General features: G+C 44.2%; 1 protein-coding gene across 7 annotated transcripts in view; it reads left to right on the top strand.

The window, feature by feature from the left end:
* The window catches only part of arhgef7a (Rho guanine nucleotide exchange factor (GEF) 7a), a 201777-nt gene that overhangs the window by 45969 nt on the left and 135534 nt on the right, over positions 1–20274 (top strand). For 3 of the 7 annotated variants that reach the window (XM_055871611.1, XM_055871612.1, XM_055871607.1), the window contains one exon: positions 14446–15088. The gene's annotated coding sequence lies outside the window, so the exon portion shown is untranslated. Of the gene's footprint in view, positions 1–268; positions 548–14445; positions 15089–20274 lie in introns of those variants that run through there. The other 4 variants (XM_055871610.1, XM_055871609.1, XM_055871608.1 and 1 more) reach the window with 3 other exon arrangements.

Below are 20274 nucleotides of genomic sequence, written 5' to 3'. Positions count from 1 at the left end.
AGGAGTTGAGAGGACTGAAAGATTTTTGGGGAATGCAGTAGGATAACGGTGCAGTACTAGATGATATAAAGTGTGGAGCAGAGAGAGGAAATGGGGAAGACGGTGTGTGGCTGGATTAGAGGAGGAGGGTGGAGGAGTCGGCATAACAGAAGGACAGATTTGACTCAGAAAGCTCAATGGATTACAGATTTGTGAGCTGGTGGTTTGTCACTACTTGCTGGCAGTTACATTCTCTCTCTGCCTCTCTCTCTATGCCATTTCTCTCCAGCTCAACTTTAGGGCAGAGTAAGCTCTGTGGCTGAGTGTAGTCTGTCAGAGCAAACTGAGAGGGCAAAAGGGAGAGGCAGGAGAGCTGATGAGGTGCTTGTAACTGGACCTGCTTCTCCTTGCTTTGGAATGTGACTCCCTCAATTCAAGAAGCTTCAATGACTCAATCACTGATGGGATACTTCTCTCACTAAGAATATCAGGTGGAATTAAATCTGACAAAGACTCTTTGATTGAAATGGGAGTGCAGCAATGGGAGCAGAGCATCCAAATTCTCCAGGTATGTCTCTATTTCCCCCATGGTATTTAGTGTTCCCTGCACCTGGGGATGTGCTTTCAGTTTATTAGATCTGCGTACTTTAGTTACAGAGAATTTTCATTCTACCTTTTCTCCCTGGATGCAGAGAGGAGAAGTCTTTTTGAAAGTGTTGTGCAGCTGAAAGAAATTGAGCGACACCAGTGACTTTACCTTTCATTACTGGAGGAGAGGAGAGGAGAGGAGAGGAGAGGAGAGGAGAGGAGAGGAGAGGAGAGGAGAGGAGAGGAGAGGAGAGGAGAGGAGAGGAACATATTGCGGTCCAGAATAAAGAGTCTCTAAGGCTTCTACCTGTAAGTGACATGTGACATCTGAGTATGTCTTTAAACAGCTAGTGTGTGTGTGATGAAGTTAGATCAAATGTTATCTTATCTGCATTTGTACATGTCACATCCTAATGGTTATGATTAGGACTTGAGGAGGGTGCACCGATCCTAGATTTGTATCTGAAGCCATTCATGTAGTAACACATATCTTGGCACTAGATGGCAGTGTTGGTCAATAAATTAAATCCATAGGATTCAATATAAAACCTTCTCCGAGTGTAGAATGAGTGTTGTAAATTCAACCACTAGGTGGCAATCAAACCACACAAATATCCTGTTGGTGCCTCCTTGCTACATAGCGTGTGTGTTTATTTGAACGCAGCTGACTGCTTAGTAGCAGTCAGTAGGAATGGTTGGCAGGTTTGAAAATGTGTGTTTGTGCCTAGAAGCATGTGTGCGTGACAGCGGTCAGTAGAAGTGGTTGGCACAGGGAGGCTGGTAATCAGGCAGTGGGCAAACGGGGTGGCAGCAGTCCGAGACGTTTGTGGGAGATTATCCCAAAATGATCCCTAGAATTATCCCCAGAATAACAGCCGGAGAGAGAGGCCTTGTCCGTGGATGGGGATGGAGGGAGGAGGGGGTGAAAGAGGGAAAGTCAGATGGAGGGGGGTGTGTGGGTGTGTGTGTGTGTGTGTGTGTGTGTGTGTGTGTGTGTGTGTGTGTGTGTGTGTGTGTGTGTGTGTGTGTGTGTGTGTGTGTGTGTGTGTGTGTGTGTGTGTGTGTGTGTGTGTGTGTGTGTGTGTGTGTGTGTGTGTAATGAGCCTGGCAGTGTTGGTACATTGGAGTAATGAACCATGTTAATCCAAACCAAACAGCAATTAGCAGCAGATTTGACTAACACTGGAGATACAGTTAGACTCTCATAAAGGGACAGAGCACCCAAGCTACCTGTGTGTGTGGTTGTGTATGGTTGTGCGTGTTTGTGTGTGTTGAATATAATATGTGAGCCACAAACACTGACCTGTTTACTGAACACTTACAGAACACTTATCATGGAGTTGTTATATTCCACTTATCCCTCCAAGAAGGCCTCCAACACACACACCACAGGCGGCTGGTGAGGGGAGGATGGCTCATAATAATGTCTGGAACGGCGCAAATGGAATGGCATCAAACACCTGGAAACCATCTATTTGGTCCATTTGATTCCATTCCACCTATTCCGCTCCAGCCATTACTACAAGCCCATCCTCCCCAATTAAGGTGCCACCAACCTCCTGTGACACATCCACACACGTACACACACACACCCCCTAGCTGAGAATACTAAATGTGTTCTCTATTCATGTCATAAACGTCTCTCCAACAGTGTAAGCTGTAGTTACCGGGTTACGGTGTGTGTATGTGTGTATTCATCTCTTCTGCCAATATATTGTACACATACACTTACTAGGTGTGTGCCTGTGTGCGCATGTTTAAAAAGCTCCTACCTTATTGTGAACCATTTTTCTGCATGGACGTCAGTGAGGCCGTGACGTTACATTACAGTACTATAATTATAGTAATTCAACATAATGGAGACCCCTGCACCTACACACACAGGAACATTACATTTTGTATGAATTAGACCAATAGAGTAGGGAAGTGCAGCAGAATAGAATAAGAATTTAATTTAGCCCCACATTCCAATTCCAACTAGAATTGACCCAGTACCTTGTGTACCTGCATGGACAGTATTAATCTGGCGAGGTATTGGCAGTGGCACAAAAGACCGACCTTTTTGTTTGTGTGTGTGTGTGTGTGTGTGTGTGTCGCCCCCCCCATTCTCTTTTACCATCCTCACCCTTCTCTCTCTTATCTCCATTAGTGCCAAACCCCTCCATGTCCTATTGACAGGACACACATAGAGGTGTGTGTGTGTTATCGGGGGTGACGTGAGTGAGATCTGCTGAGTTAGTGATCCGGGACGATAATATTGTTAGCCTGTGTGCGTGCGTGCGTGTGTGGTTTACTAAAGTGCTAACTCCTCTTTTTTTCCCAAGATTTTGTATGTAGATTTTTTTGTAGAGAACATTATTTATAATAAATATGACATTGAAATTTACTGTACATAAATGGCTCCTCTTGAACACCCACTCCTTGCCATCATTACGGCCAGCTAACGCCAGCCATTCAGAAAAAACAGACCCTGCAATTTGCATTGACATTTGAATGATAGTCAGGTTGTGTTTGTCAGGGGTGTTGGTATTCTCAGTGGATGTAACAAATATGTGTTAAGAGTGGCTGCAGAGACTGTGGGTGTGGATCTCACTCTCTGCCTCTCAATTCAACTCAAAGGGCCTTATTGGCTTGGGAAACATGTTTACATTGCCAAAGCAAGTGAAGTAGATAATTAACAAAATGGAAATAAATCATCAAAAATGAACAGTAAACATTAGACTCACAAAGGTTTCAAAATAATAGAGACATTTCAAATGTTATATTATAGCTATGTACAGTGTTGTAACAATGTGAAAATTGTTGTAGTACAAAAGGGAAAATAAATAGACAGATAAATAGAGTTTGGATTCACAATGGTGTTTGTGCTTCACTGGTTGCCCATTTCTTGTGGCAACAGGTCGCAAAGCTTGCTGCTGTGATGGCACACTGTGGTATTTCACCTAATAGATATAGGAGTTTATCAAATTCTTTGTGGGTCTGTATAATCTGAAATGTGTCATGAATTTGTCAGGAGGTTAGGAAGTGCAGCTCAGTTTCCACCTCATTTTGTGGGAAGTGTGCACATAGCCTGTCTTCTCTTGAGAGACAGTTCTGCCTACGGCGGCCTCTCTCAATAGCAAAGCTATTCTCACTGAGTCTGTATATAGTCGAAGTGTTCCTTAATTGTTGGTCAGTCACAGTGGTAGGTATTCTGCCACTGTGTACTCTCTGTTTAGGACCAAATAGCATTCCATTTTTTGGTTAGTTCTTTCCAATGTGTCAAGTACTGTGAATGTGTCATTGATTGGTAAGATCTGGCTAATCACCACGACTCATAAACTCACCAGCTGTATAATGTCAGCTGGCCCTTCTACACTACACACCTCTCATTTTTCTCTCTCGCTCACTCTCTCGCTCTCTCCCTCTCGCTCTCTCTCTGTCTCTGTCTCTCGCTCCTTCACTCTCTCTGGTTAAAAGAGTAATTGCATTGTTGTTTACTACAAACGGCTTCACAGTAAGCAACACGTGTGCACACACACACACACACACACACACACACACACACACACACACACACACACACACACACACACACACACACACACACACACACACACACACACACACACACACACACACAAATATTTGGGTAGTACTGGTCATGTGTTTAAATGAGCTCTCCTCTTGTCCTCCTCTCAGCTAGAAGTGCTGCTCGCTCCCAGCGCTCACTGAGAGAGAAATGTACCCTATGGGTGACCCTAGCCAAGTGTATGTATGTGATGACTAAAATGCCCTCTCCAATGAGCAACTCTCACACTCATGTAATATTTCACATCCCTGTTCCAACTGTTGTATTGTAGTAGTAGTAGTAGTAGTAGTAGTGGTAACACTCTTTGGATAGTTCATCTGGAGATGCTACAAGACTACCAGTAACATTTCAACTAACTACTTACCCTAACCATTACCCTAACCCTTACCCTAACCCTAACCCTTTTACCTTAATCCTTATCCTAACCCTTACCCTAATCCTTATCCTAACCCTTACCCTAACCCTTACCCTAATCCTTATCCTAATCCTTATCCTAACCCTTATTCTAAACTTAACCCTAACCCTAACTACTTACCCTAACCCTTATCCTAACCCTTATTCTACACTTAACCCTAACCCTAACCCTTACCCTAACCCTTATCCTAACCCTTATTCTAAACTTAACCCTAACCCTAACCTTTAACAAGCAGTTGCTTATCAACAGATAGTTTGTTGATAGTATGACCATCTGTAAAGCCTCTACAGATGGAAAATCCAAATAAAGTGTGACCATTTGATTTGTTTTTATTTATATCCCCAAAATGCCTAAATATATTTATAATTCTGCCAATATTGACACATCTGTATGTTTAAATCATATTTCAAATGTATAAAATGTATAATCTAATAATAATACTGCAGGTCTAATGTAATGCAGATTTGAACCACAAGTGTGTTAAAACATGCAGTTTCTGGTCTGAGATGTTGGTGGCGCTGTTGCTATGTGGTGGAGCCTGTTGGGCCCATACAGCACAGCATTACATTAAGCTGCATTATCTAAACACTCAACAAACTTAAATTAAATTTGTGAGTTTTTCCCCCGTCCAGATTCTGTCGTGTGATTGGTCCGTAGTGGGATCCCATTCTCTCCTTATTGTTAGTGCAGATGTGGCGGTATCCATTGGTCCTCATCCACTCACAAATTGAATCAGAATCAATTTGACCTTTTAAGAAAATATACGCAGCATGCTCTTCACCAGATATGTATGAGTGTATGCATGCAGAGAGAGAGAGAGTGTGTGTGTGTGTGTGTGTGTGTGTGTGTGTGTGTGTGTGTGTGTGTGTGTGTGTGTGTGTGTGTGTGTGTGTGTGCGCGAGAGAGAGAGAGCTTGCTCTGAAGTGGAAGGCAGCGTCTCCATGTTAAGCCAGGAATAGACCAATTAGTGTGTATTGGGGTTAGCAACAGAGCAGGCAGCCATGTGAATGTGTCATTGATTGGTAAGATCTGGCTAATCACCACGACTCATAAACTCACCAGCTTTATAATGTCAGCTGGGCCTTCTACACTACACACCTCTCATTTTTTACTCTCTCACTCCATTCATTCATTCCTTCCTTTCTGTTTATTTTCCCATCTGTCTTCTCAGTCTTCTCTCTCTTCCTTCCCTTCTTTTCATTTCGATCCCCTCTTCTCTATTTCTTCCTTCCTTTCGTCGTCTCTCTCCTCCGTCTTCTATGATGAGTTGAGATGCAGCAGGAGAAGGAAACACAGGCTCATGATGATGACTTCCTCCGTTACACTAAAGTAGTTAACATTGCCACATTGAAGGAGTGTCAAAAAGGAGATGGAGAGAAAGTGGTGTTTGTGTATTTATGTTTGTGGAAGTTAATGTTTATCATATATTGCGATGTGCATATTCTTCCATCTAGCTTCACTCATAAGAAGTCCTCATCCTAAACAGCTGTGATAGAAGCCATGATGGTAGGAACAGAGTGAGGGAACAGGGAAGCTAACCTACAGCTGAGTACTGGCTCACGGCACCTCCTCATTGGTCATTTATTTCTCCTTCTCCCTCCTCCCTTTTAAACGCAAATCAAATTAGTGGGCCTGAACCTCTCTGTGGTGTAATAGGTATTAGTTATCATATTAATTAGCATCAGATTGACAGCATGGCAGACAGCTGGGGGCACGTGTGTGTGTGTGTGTGTGTGTGTGTGTGTGTGTGTGTGTGTGTGTGTGTGTGTGTGTGTGTGTGTGTGTGTGTGTGTGTGTGTGTGTGTGTGTGTGAGGGGAGTTACAGGGCAGACACACCAGTATTTGATTTGTTGTGTTGCTAATGTGACACTGATTATACAGGTCATGGTAAAACAAAGCTGTGCCTCGGCTATGCTAATACAGACGCTGAGATGGCGAGGTTGTCACACGCACTGTTAAGGACACGCATACACACACAACAAACCAAACAAACACGGGGAGAGATTTTTTATTTTAAGTGAAAAACCGTTGCCATGGAGAGGAGAGGTTAGGGTATTTGACCTATCTTATAATGCCGCCTCTTGTCCCCAGAGCTGTAATTTCATGAGAAAATGTGTTCCAAGAGAATGTATTGATCTCTATGTTTATGAGCAGATAAATGCAGTAGTGATGGTTGAGGTGGAGGGTTATTTGGATGTGCTCAATCCATTGTGTTTATCTAGTCTGCTGTTGATGCGGGGAGAACTGGGGCTCTTTCTCTCTCAGCGGGGCATCTTTTTTGTCTGGGTTGTGTGTGTGTGTGTGTGTGTCTGTTGTGGGCAAGGCGTGAGCAAGGTGCAATAGGCAGTCTGCAGTATAAAGAGGTGTGCGTGATCAGACTGAATCTTTCAGACTTGCTATATACTGAACTCAACATAACCCTGGTTAGCGTTCTGAGGTAGGGCTACATGGTATATACTGAACTCAATACTACCCTGTTAACATTCTGAGGTAGGGCTACATGGTATATACTGAACTCAATACTACCCTGTTAACATTCTGAGGTAGGGCTACATGGTATATACTGAACTCAATACTACCCTGTTAACATTCTGAGGTATGGCTACATGGTATATACTGAACTCAATACTACCCTGTTAACATTCTGAGGTAGGGCTACATGGTATATACTGAACTCATTACTACCCTGTTAACATTCTGAGATAGGGCTACATGGTATATACTGAACTCAACACAGCCCTGGTTAGTGTTCTGAGGTAGGGCTACATGGTATATACTGAACTCAACACAGCCCTGGTTAGTGTTCTGAGGTAGGGCTATAGTGTGAAGCAGTGGCGATTTTAGCATGTAAATCTTGGTGGGGTAAAAAAGAAACATGTTTTGATGCATGCCAGCAAAGCCACTACACAACACAACACTAAACAATACATTAATTGCACACTAGCGGTGACAAATGGTGCCCACAAACTGTTAGGGCCTACATAAAGCTTTCCCAACACCTTACCACCGCTACACGTGGCTATTAGTGGAGCCTTGTCTGGCAGCGAAACAGTTAATTCAGCCTCATTTATTGCCTTTTTAAAAAACATAGCTGATATGGCTGACTTGTTTAAACAAATGTGGTTTCTACTGACAATTGAGATGTACAAATTATGGCATAAGGGGATGACTGTCACGCCCTGACCTTAGTTTTCTATATTTTCTGTATTATTTTGGTCAGGTCAGGGTGTGACGAGGGTGGGTATGTGTGTTGTTGTCTTGTCTAGGGTTTTTGTTTATCTATGGGGATTTTGTATGTCTAGGTAATGTAGGTTTATGGTGGCCTGAATTGGTTCCCAATCAGAGGCAGCTGTTTATCGTTGTTTCTGATTGGGGATCCTATTTAGGTTGCCATTTTCCATTTAGGTTTTATGGGTAGTTGTCTATGTGGAGTTGCATGTCAGCACTCGTTCTATTTAGCGTCACGTTCGTTTTTGTTAGTTTGTTCAGTGTTCTTCCGTTATTAAAAGAAGAATGTATTCATATCACGCTGCGCCGTGGTCTCCTCAAACGACGGACGTGACAACGACGAGCGGATGAAGCAATCCGTAATTTCGATTTAGACATAAATGGTCGAGCTAGGATGGACGTAGTCAGTATAACTATTTGTTCTGCGCTTTTGAAATGTACAGCAACAGAATTCAGAACATGGCCGTTCTTACTGTATTCTCCCTATTCACCAAGTCAGAACCGTAGGATAAATAAAGGTGGCGTATAAGCAGACAATGAAAGCTCTTTCGGTATTTAATGATTACATGTCTCTAAAACAGGCTATAGGCTACATGTGCACCACCAAGTCAGAACAGTAGGCTAAATTATGAGGAGGAAAGGAACCAAATTATTAGGGTGAAGCACATGGGCTACTAACAGCTTACAACACAACATACACTTAGTATTACTTTCTTAGCTACGGTATACATATCTTCTTGGCAGATACAGTTGAAGTCGGAAGTTTACGTACACTTAGGTTGGAGTCATTAAAACTCGTTTTTCAACCACTCCACAAATTTCTTGTTCACAAACTGTAGTTTTGGCAAGTCGGTTAGGACATCTACTTTGTGCATGGCACAAGTCATTTTTTCCATTAAATGTTTACAGACAGATTATTTCACTTATAATTCACTGTATCACAATTCCAGTTGGTCAGAAGAATAGATGGCATACAATAAGTTGACTGGGAAAATTCCAGAAAATTATGTCATGGCTTTAGAAGCTTCTGATCGGCTAATTGACATCATTTGAGTCAATTGGAGGTGTACCTGTGGATGTATTTCAAGGCCTACCTTCAAACTCAGTGCCTCTTTGCTTGACATCATGGGAAAATCAAAAGAAATCCGCCAAGAACTCAGCAAAAGAAATTGTAGACCTCCACAAGTCTGGTTCATCCTTGGGAGCAATTTCCAAAAGCCTGAAGGTACCACGTTCATCTGTACAAACAATAGTACGCAAGTATAAACACCATGGGACCACATAGCCTCGTACCGCTCAGGAAGGAGACGCGTTCTGTTTCCTGGAGATGAACGTACTTTGGTATGAAAAGTGCAAATCAATCCCAGAACAACAGCAAAGGACCTTGTGAAGATGCTGGAGGAAACAGGTACAAAATATCTACATTCACAGTAAAACAAGTCCTATATTGACATAACTTGAAAGGCCGTTCAGCAAGGAAGAAGTCACTGCTCCAAAACCGCCATAAAAAGCCAGACTACGGTTTGCAACTGCACATGGGGACAGAGATCGTACTTTTTGGAGAAATGTCCTCTGGTCTGATGAAACACAAATAGAACTGTTTGGCCATAATGACCATTGTTATGTTTGGAGGAAAAAGGGGGAAGCTTGCAAGCCATAGAACACCATCCCAATCGTGAAGCACGGGGGTGGCAGCATCATGTTGTGGGGGTGCTTTGCTGCAGGAGGGACTGGTGCACTTCAAAAAATAGATGGCATCATTAGGAAGGAAAATTATGTGAATATATTGAAGCAACATCTCAAGACGTCAGTCAGGAAGTTAGTGTGGTTACAAATGGGTCTTCCAAATGGACAATGACCCCAAGCATACTTCCGAAGTTGTGGCAAAATGGCTTAAGGACAACAAAGTCAAGGTATTGGAGTGGCCATCAGAAAGCCCTGACCTCAATCCAATAGAAAATATGTGGGCAGAACTGAAAAAGCGTATGCGAGCAAGGAGGCCTATAAACCTGACTAAGTAACACCAGCTTTGTCAAGAGGAATGGGCCAAAATTCATCCAACTTATTGTGGGAAGCTTGTGGAAGGCTAACCAAAACGTTTGACCCAAGCTAAACAATTTAAAGGCAATGCTACCAAATACTAATTGAGTGTATGTAAACTTCTGTCCCACTGGGAATGTGATGAAAGAAATAAAAGCTGAAATAAATAATTCTCTCCACTATTATTCTGACATTTCACATTCTTAAAATAAAGTGGTGATCCTAACTGACCTAAGACAGGGAATTTTTACTGGGATTAAATGTCAGGAATTGTGAAATACCAAGTTTAAATGTTTTTAAACTTCCGATTTCAACTGTATATGCATATATGCAGCAGCATACAATACATTTTTGGACTCACCTTGTTGTGTTGTGCTCACTTGAACAGGAAGGTTGCGTGGTGGTCCTTAGTAGGCAAATTTTGTCATCAAAGTCTGGCATTCTATGGATTTATGGTGCTTTCAAGACAACTGGGAACTTGGACAACAACAAGGTTGAATCATGATGTCAGTGATCTTCAGGTCGGAGCTCTAAAAAGTGTCCAGAATTCCCGAGTTAGAATTTTGAGTTTGATGACCTAAATCTATTTCACCAGTCAGGGTGCTCTTTTTTTTTGTTCCCAGTTGTCCTGAACTCGCTGAAGTCTGAAATTTCCCAGTTGCGAGTTTCCAGTTGTTTTGAACACGGCAGAAATCCTGCTGGATTGACCGCATGAATGTTTATCCTTTTAAATTTGGAAAAGAGACCCTTAAACCCAGACTTGGACCACATATCCACTCCACTGAATAGCAGGCTAGTGATTCCTTTGCAACGCTTGCAGTTAGCCACTGATTCCATCTAAAATACATCATTGTTGAATTTGCGATTTACAACTTGTTTTGTAGTGTTTATGTCCGATGAGCACCGATATGTTTTAGGATTGAAAAGGATTTGCCAGTAGATTTTCGATGTGATTCATGATGATGACTGCTTGTCTAGCTTGCTAGTTAAGATTTAAAGTATGATGTTGACATGATTAGTCCAATCAAAGCTACGGTAGATATAACGTGACATTATTTTATCTGTGGCCTCTGGCAAATGACCTTGAGCTTTCTTGGATGGGCACTTCTAATGTAACTCTATGGCAGCACCCAAGGGACTTGAATTTTCTAGCTCTCCCCGTAGATTTTGCGTTGACGTTGTGTCCCCATGAGTGACAGAACACTGAGCCAATCACGGCGCAACTAGAGAACATTACAAACCCCTACGCTGCGTATTTTCCACTGGCTGCCCCACCACTACAGAAAGCACTGAGCTAGGCTGAAACACCTGGATTTTGGAGCTGCCTTAGTCAAGAAAACAAAAAAGACCATGTTTGTATGCGGCTTTATTAACTCAATGATTTTTTTACATTGTTTGTGTCACACCCTGATCTGTTTCACCTATCTTTGTGCTTGTCTCCACCCCCCTCCAGGTGTCGCCATCTTCCCCATTATCCCCTGTGCATTTATACCTGTGTTTTCTGTTTGTCTGTTGACAGTTCCTCTTGTCTCGTCAAGCCTACCAGCGTGTTTTTCATTCTCCTGTTTTCTTGAGCCCCTGTTTTATAGTTATCCCGGTTTTGATCATTCTGCCTGCCCTGACCCTGAGCCTGCCTGCCGTTCTGTACCTTTTTCCACTGCACTGGACTTAGTGACCTCTGCCTGCCCCCGACCCTGAGCCTGCCTGCCGCTCTGAACCTCACGGACTCTGCCCTGGACTACTGACCCCTGCCTGCCCTTTACCTGTCCTTTGCCTGCCCCCTGTTTATATAACAAATGTCCGTTATTCAAGCTGTCTGCATCTGGGTCTTTTTTTGAGCCGTGAAAGTACAAATTGGCCATGACGGACACAGCAGACTCTGACCAGCTCCGCAGTGCCGCCTCCTCCCAAGGAGCCACCATTGGGAGGTATGAGGAGTTGTCGACTAGGCAGCCTACCACGACGGTAACCCCCTAGCCCCTCAGTAACCCAGCTGTCAGCAGTGCGTCTTTCCCGGCTTCCCGAGAACCCTGCTTACCTCCCCCGGAACGCTTCGCTGGAGAGTCGGAACCTGTCGGGCGTTTCTCTCTGTGTTCCCTCATCTTTGAGCTGCAGCCCTCCTCCTTCCCCTTGGGCTGCTTGAAGATACCTCATCACGCTGATGTCCTGGAGGGCTGTCCTGGAGGGAACAACAGTCTGCCGTGTGCTTCAGTTTGGAGGAGTTTGTTGCTGAGATGAAGGTTTTCAATTCTCCGTTTTCTGGGAGAGAGGCTGCCCGGAAGTTACTCCAGCTTTGGCAAGACTCCTGCGGGGTCGCAGACTATGCAGTGGATTTCCACACGTTGGCTGCCGATAGTGCCTGGAACCCGGAATCCCTGTTCGACACGTTCCTGCGCGGATTATCGGAGGAAGATATGGACGAGCTCGCAGCCTGGGAGCTGCTGAGGGATCTTCACTCGCTCATTGCCTTGACCATCCAGATCGATGTGCGGCTACGGGAACGCATCCTGGAAGCCCCCGACTTCTACATGTCCAAGAGAATCCGAGGCTACCCAAGTTTCCCAGAGTGTCTCCGAAGTCTGCCGATTCGCCTCTTCCCGAGCCGATGCAACTAGGCAGAGCTAGGTTGTTTCCAAACTAATGTTTACGCAGGCTTAACACGAAGAGTTGCCTGTATTGCGGAACTATTGGTCATTTCATGTCTACCTGTCCACTAAAAGACCGGGCTCACCAGTAGGAGCGAGTACTTTGGTGGGCCATACGGAGAACATTCCTTCTCCCCTTACTCGCACCCCTCTCCATGCCATCCTGCTGTGGGGGAACCAGTCGAAATCTCTCTGGGTACTCATCGTTTCTGGGGCTGATGGGTTTTATGGACACTACCCTGGTGTCAGAACTGGGCATCCCCACTCAACCCCTCTCCATTCCTATGGACGTTAGAGCGCTGGACGAACGTTCTATAGGCAGAGTCACCCACAATACCACTCCCATCAACCTGTCGGTGTCAGGGAACCACAGCGAGGCTATACAGTTCATTCTGATTAAGTTTTCTCAGATTCCCGTGGTATTGGGTTTCTCTTGGCCATTCTGCCACGCCCATTGCCTGAAGTTGACGTAACCTGCCCTGGGACGTCTTCCTGTGGGCTCGGAAGTAACCTTTGACCTCTCCGCCGTTCCTGCGGAGGTCCAAGACCTCCAGGAGGTTTTCAGTAAGGTCAGAGCCACTTCCTCGACTATATGACTGCGGGATTGATCTTCTCCCGAGCACAACACCACCCCGGGACGACTGTATTTACTGTCACGTCCGGAAACCAAGGCTATGGAGACCTACATCGAGGACTCCCTGGCTGCAGGGTGTATCCGTACTTGTTCCTTCCCCACCGGCGCAAGGTTCTTCTTTGTGGAGAAGAGGGACAAAACCCTGTTATGATGATTATGATGTGGACCAGAGAGGAATTACGACCCTCGGAATTCTAGACCATCCTTCCTACTTCATGTCTGGCGGTGGCACTCATCTGGGGTATTGAGAACCAGGTCCGTGCGGTGCAGTGTTCCCAGCCGAACCCCAGGTGGGGGATGGGACACTGATAACCAAATGTTTGTTCCAGACACTGTCTGCTCCCCGGTCCTGGAGTGGGCTCACTCCTCCAGGCTTGCCTGCCACCCGGGTTCCCGTTGGACCCTGGAATTTGTGCGACAACACTTTTGGTGGCCCACCATGGTCCCTGACGTCTCTGCGTTCATCGCTGCCTGCACTATCTGTGCGCAGAATAAGACTCTTCGGCAAGCTCCGGCTGGCCTACTTCAAACACTTCCTGTCCCTCACCGTCCCTGGTCACCTATATCCCTGGACTTCGTCACTCGTCTTCCCCGTCTGATGGCAACACCGTTATCCTTACAGTGGTGGACCGGTTTTCCAAAACCGCCCATTTCATTCCTCTCCCCAAGCTACCCTCAGCCAAGGAGACATCCCAGCTCATGGTGCAGCATGTCTTCCAGAGCCATGGACTTCCAGTGGACACTGTCTCCAACCGGGGTCCTCAGTTCTTGTCCCGGTTCTGGAAGGGGTTCTACACGCTCATTGGGTCATCGGCCAGTTCCACCCCCAGTCTAATGCCCAGTCGGAGCGAGCCAATCAGACCTGGAGATGACTCTTCATTATCTGGTCTCCACCAAACCCACCACCTGGAGCCAGCATCTCGTGTGGGTAGAATACCCCCGCAACACCCTACCCTGCTCAGCCACTGGTCTCTTGCCTTTTGAGTGTTCCCTGGGATATCAGCCCCTGCTCTTCCTGGAGCAAGAGGAGGAGGTCAGCATACCCTCAGCCCAGATGTTCGTCCGCCGCTGTCGCCGTACCTGGAAGAGAGCTCAGGCGGACTGCCACAGGACCCCGGCTCCCCGTTATCGTCTCGGGCAGAGGGTATGGCTGTCCACTCGGGATCTGCCCCTCCGGGTGCAGTCCCGCAAACTTTCCCCCCGTTTTATCGGCTCTTTCCCCGTCTCCAAGATTCTTAGGCCCTCTGCTGTTCGTCTTCTATTGCCCCGTACCCTCCATATACATCCCACTTTTTATGTGTCAAGGATTAAACTTCTGTCTCAGCCCTTTGTCTCCTGTTTCCAGGCCCACTCCTCTCCACCGTCTCATCAACGGCCAACCGGCATACACGGTGAGGCGCCTCCTGAAGGTTCGGCGGCGGGGCAGGGGTTTCCAGTACCTGGTTAACTGGGAGAGTTATGGCTCGGAGGAGAGGTGCTGGGTCCCTGCTAGGGACATCCTGGACCCAACCCTCATCGCTGAGTTCCACCGCCGGCACCCCGGTCAACCAGGTATGCGCCCAGGTAGGACGCCAGGTGGCGTCCCTGGGGGGGTAGGTACGTAATGTCACACCCTGATCTGTTTCCCTTGTCTTTGTGCTTGTTTCTACCCCCCTCCAGGTGTCACCCATCTTCCCCATTATCCCCTGTGCATTTATACCTGTGTTCTCATTTTGTTTGTCTGTTAAGTTCGTCTTGCATCGTCAAGCCTACCAGCATAATTTTTGTACTCCAGTTTTCTTTAACCCCTGTTTTCTAGTTGCTCCGGTTTTGACCATTCTGCCTGCCCTGAGCCTGCCTGCCGTTTTGTACCTTTTGCCTCTGCCTGCCCCTGAGCCTGCCCGCCGCTCTGTACCTTACGGACTCTGCCCTGGACTACCGACCCCTGCCTGCCCTTGACCTGTCCTTTGCCTGCCCTCTGTTTATATAATAAACGTCCGTTATTCGAACTGTCTGCATCTGAGTATTTTCCTGAGCCGTGATAGTTTGCAAACTGATATGTGACATGTATTAATGTCAAAATAACATGCAAAACAGGCACAACGTTTTTTTATATATATATTTGTATTTTACTTTTAGGTGATGCTCAAAACAGGTGGGGCTCTGCCCTGAATGATGTGTCGCCACTGGTGTGAAGGCTTAGGTTGGACGGTGGTCTCTAGGGCCCCAATCCTAAATTATATCCGTGTGGGTATCACAGAACTTTAATGGCTATTCTAGAATGGACACAGTAACAGAATTATCAGAACCTTTGACAATGTTGTTATCTTAGAATATTGTTGGTTCTTAATCAACTTTACTAAAGCGGATGAAATAAATATTATGAGTAAATACAATCATCACCTGTAATCCTCAACCAATCAGCTGTTTTTCTGTTGTTCTGCGTCAGATTAGTTTATGATTAGAGAAAGTTGTTTTGGAATAATTAGCTTGTTCATGAGAACAGGGAAGTGTGTGTTCATGTGTGTGTTCATGTGTAATTGTGGTAATGTGTTAATGTGCTGTGTGTAGGTTTGAAAAAGGGTTACAAAGGGAGGGTATATTACTGGAAATTCAAATTCTACCAGTAAACTACCAGAATGTTGGTACTGTACCTTTCAAGGATTTTATGTAATCTATCACAAGACATCTAGTGGCCCTTTTGGGTACTTCAGATTATCACAGATGTCTGTCATTATCTCTGGTCCTCTGTGTGGCCTTATTAAATTTTTTACTTTAGTTTTTAACTATTTTTTGAACTGCATTGTTGGTTAAGGGCTTGTAAATAAGCATTTCACGGTAAGGTCTACTACACCTGTTGTATTCGGCGCATGTGAAAAAAAAAATTTGATTTGATGAAGTGTAAAATATATTACATTATTAAATAAGATGATTTTCAAATAATATATTGAATGACAAAGCTGTAAAACATTATCCTAAATATAAACCATTAATTTTGTGAATACCTTCTGTTTTTAATATGAGGGATGCAGCATGAAATATATATATTTTTATTTATTTTACTATGTCAATATGTCACAACTGCCACCAGTTTGACACTGAAGCATTGACAACAAATACATACTGACATAGTAAAATAAATAAGTATGTAAATAAATAAAGGATATGTCATGGTGAAACACTCATATTAAACACACAAGGTATTCACTAAGTTGATGTGTTATATTTAGGATAATGTTTTACAGCTTTTTTATTTGAAAATCATCTTATTTAATTATTTTATATATTTTACATGTGATAAGGCCACACAGAGGGCCAGAGATAATTACAGACATCTGTAAAAATCTAAGGGGGGGGGGATGTACCTCAGACGTGATTCAATTGTGTGTGTTTGGGCGCTGGGAGATTGTCTTTACGTTCTCCTGAACCCTCGCCATACACAAGTCAGCACAATACAATGCAGTGGGACAAATACACTGGTGGTTGGTGTTTGTGGGGGAGGGGTGAGTGTGTATGTGTGTTCTTGGGAATAGAATACATTTGGGGAATATGTTTTGGAGTTTGTTGTTGTGTGTAGCCGTTCCTTTATCCAATTCACTTTCAGCATCTCCTCTAACTTCCTTGTCCTGTCTACCTCTAGCTTTTCTCTACTTCCTCTCTCTCCCCCTCTTCCTTTCTCTGGTCAGACCTTGTTGTGTGTGGTTTGTAGACAAGCAGTGTGTTTGCCAGCCGTGTGTGTCTCAGCTGACCCTGAAGGACCCTGTGGGGGGTGACATTGCTAGCTGACCCAGGGAAGCTCCATGTTCATTGTTTTTTGTTTCACAATAGAATGTGCTGTCTCTCTCTCTTTCACTCTCTTTCTGCCTTTGTCTCACTCTTTCTCTGTATTTCTCTCTCCTGTTTCTTCACTCCCCTCCTTCACTTTGTCTCCTCTCCAGCTGTCAGTCACTTTTACTGCCTATATAGTTTATCTATTTGTTTGTGGTTTATATCAGGGTGGTTGTGGGTCGGGGTAATGTTGCAAAGCTGACTGCAGTGAATGCTCTCCTGCTTCTGCTTGTTCTCTCTCTCCCCCTCTTCTCTATCTATCTCTCTCTCTCTCCCACTCTCTTCTTTCTCTAATTTCTAATTTCTCTACTCCCTATCTCTCTCGTGCACTCTATCCCTCTCTTTCTCAATTCAATTCCATTTTCAATCTAAGGGCTTTATTGGCATGGGGAACATGTGTTAATATCACCAAAGCAAGTGAAATAGATAATAAACAAAAGTGAGATAAACCTTCCAGAAGGACAACCATCTCTTCAGCACTCCACCAATCAGGCCTTTATGGCAGTGGCCAGACGGAAGCCACTCCTCAGTAAAAGGCACATGACAGCCTGCTTGGAGTTTGCCAAAAGGCACCTAAACACCCTCAGACCATGAGAAAAAAGGTTCTCTGGTCTGATGAAACCAAGATTGAACTCTTTGGCCTGAATGCCAAGCGTCACGTCTGGAGGAAACCTGGCACCATCCTTATGTCATGACGTCGCCTGCTTGGGTATTGCAAACCCCATCCCCCTCTCCCTGCCTTTCCCTGCCCCTTCAACCCATGCTGTGGTCACAGAGAGACATCGTAAATTCCTGAGAATCTCCTCATGGCCCAACAGTATTAAGAGAGAGGGTAAACTTTCAGGACAAAGGAATTTTCTCCCACCTCACAGAACTTGAGGTACGAACATATTTCATGTTCCTGCAAAAGTATAAAAGATTGGTGGAGAGTCCAGCTATTAACATGCCCATTGGCCACCACGTGGGAAACTCATGAGAGACTGTGGGACTACATTACCATACCGCTGTTATAATAAGCTCAGATATGAGGTTTACATCTGTTTGTTGTATAAAATGAATGAGTGAGTATGATACTGTTTATATAATTGTGTAATATGATTTTGGACTGTTTAATTAAGAAAAATACAAATCCCTTTTTGATTTGAACTAAACCCGAGGACCCGCCCCTGAGCCAGTTGGGTCAGACATCCAAGGACAGCCCCTTCCTGCAATCTGAATAAAAGTAAACTCTGAGAAATTACCATTAGACCATGTTTTTCTCCATTAGGAGGATACGAAGGTTAGGTAACATTGCTGAATCTTTAACCATACCACGTGGTTAAACTCTTAGACGAATAATAACAAGTCTTTGATATTGACTACTAGTCTGCAGCTAGGATTTCGGTATCATTGAACGCGAAGAAAGACAACCGCCGAAACATCCATTCTATAACGAATGTCACTCTGAACTATCCACAATAACCGAGACAGAAGGAACTCCAACAGAAACTAACTTCACTCCAACGATCAAGACGACACACACCGAGCGTAACTATATATATATTGATTGCAATTGTTCCCGAATGAGTGAGCGTTCATGTGTAAGGATTAGCATGTCAATTGTTATAATTATGGTGTAACGGGCTTTCTCCTTCTCATCCGAAGAGGAGTAGCAAGGATTAGACCAAAATGCAGCGTTGTGATAAGACATGATTTTTAATAAACAAAACAGAAAACACGACGAACACTTGAATAATTACAAAACAACAAACGACGTAGACAGACCTGGACGACGAACTTACATGAAACACGAAGAACGCATGAACAGGAAAACTGACTACATAAAACGAACAAACAAACAAAACCGAAACAGTCCCATGTGGCGTAACATACACTGACACAGGAGACAACCACCCCCGACAAACAAAGTGAAAACACCTACCTTAATATGATTCTCAATCAGAGGAGATGAAAACCACCTGCCTCTAATTGAGAACCATATCAGGTACCCAAAAACCAACATAGAAACACAAAACATAGACTGCCCACCCAAACTCACGTCCTGACCAACTAACACATACAAAAACTAACAGAAAACAGGTCAGGAACGTAACATATGGGCTCTGTAGTGAATTCTTAGTCGATCGCAATTTTCCCTTTGTCTAACAAGCCGATATGCCGGTTCAGCCCACTAGGGCATATTTCTCCCATAATTTCATGTAACTATTTTTAAGTTTGTTTGTTTGTTTATGCATTTCCTTGAATTAATTAGTTAGTAATAAATAAATGATTTAAGACAATTGATGTATGGATGACTCATAGTGGAGACTGGGTTCGTGCAGATAATCAACAATTTACGACGTTTGGAATGAGACTAACGTGAGGTAAAAATAAATAAATCATTAATCAGAAGACTATTGATCAGATATGAAAATATCTGAAAGGTTATATTGGGAAATTATAACTTTGTAATCTAATAGCTTTCCCTGGTGCCCTCGAATTCATAGTTAATTAGTTACGTTATTACTCAAGTGATCGCGTAATCCCTAATTACAGGAATCTTTGATAAAAACTATAAGTCTTCAATTTAATGATAGCAAAGACACGACACTTACGGTGAAGCATGGTGGTGGCAGCATCATGCTGTGGGGATGTTTTTCAGCTGCAGGGACTGGGAGACTAGTCAGCATCGAAGCAAAGATGAACGGAGCAAAGTACAGAGAGATCCTTGATGAAAACCTGCTCCAGAGCACTCAGGACCTCAGACTGGGGTGAAGGTTAACCTTCCAACAGGACAACAAACACAAGCACACAGCCAAGACAACGCAGGGTGGCTTCGGGACAAGTCTCTAAATGTCCTTGAGTGGCCGACCCAGAGCACGGACTTGAACACAATCGAACATCTCTGGAGAGACCTGAAAATAGCTGTGTAGCAACGCTACCCATCCAACCTGACAGAGCTTGAGAGGATCTGCAGAGAAGAATGGGAGAAACTCCCCAAATACAGGTGTGCCAAGCTTGTAGCGTCATACCCAAGAAGACTCTGCTGTAATTGCTGCAAAAGGTACTTCAACAAAGTACTGAGTAAATGGTCTGAATTCTTATGTAAATGTGCTAGTTAATTTTTTATTTTTTATAAATTAGCAAAAATGTCTAAACCTGTTTTTGTTTTGTCATTATGGAGTGTTGTGTGTAGATTGATGAGGGGGGGGGGAGTATTTAATCAATTTTAAAATAAGACTGTAACGTAACAAAATGTGGAAAAAGTCAAGGGGTCTGAATACTTTCCGAGGGGACTGTACTGGCAAGTTCGATGTATTGGTAGCCAACTAACGTTAGGTAGCTAGCTAACATTCCGGTACATACAAGCATAGGCGGAAATCCCAGG

The sequence above is a fragment of the Salvelinus fontinalis genome, chromosome 19 (genome assembly GCF_029448725.1).
Source record: "Salvelinus fontinalis isolate EN_2023a chromosome 19, ASM2944872v1, whole genome shotgun sequence".
In the NCBI taxonomy this organism is placed as follows: domain Eukaryota; kingdom Metazoa; phylum Chordata; class Actinopteri; order Salmoniformes; family Salmonidae; genus Salvelinus; species Salvelinus fontinalis.
The sequence above is the reverse complement of the archived record's forward strand: the minus strand, read 5'-3'. Positions and strand labels throughout refer to the sequence as shown.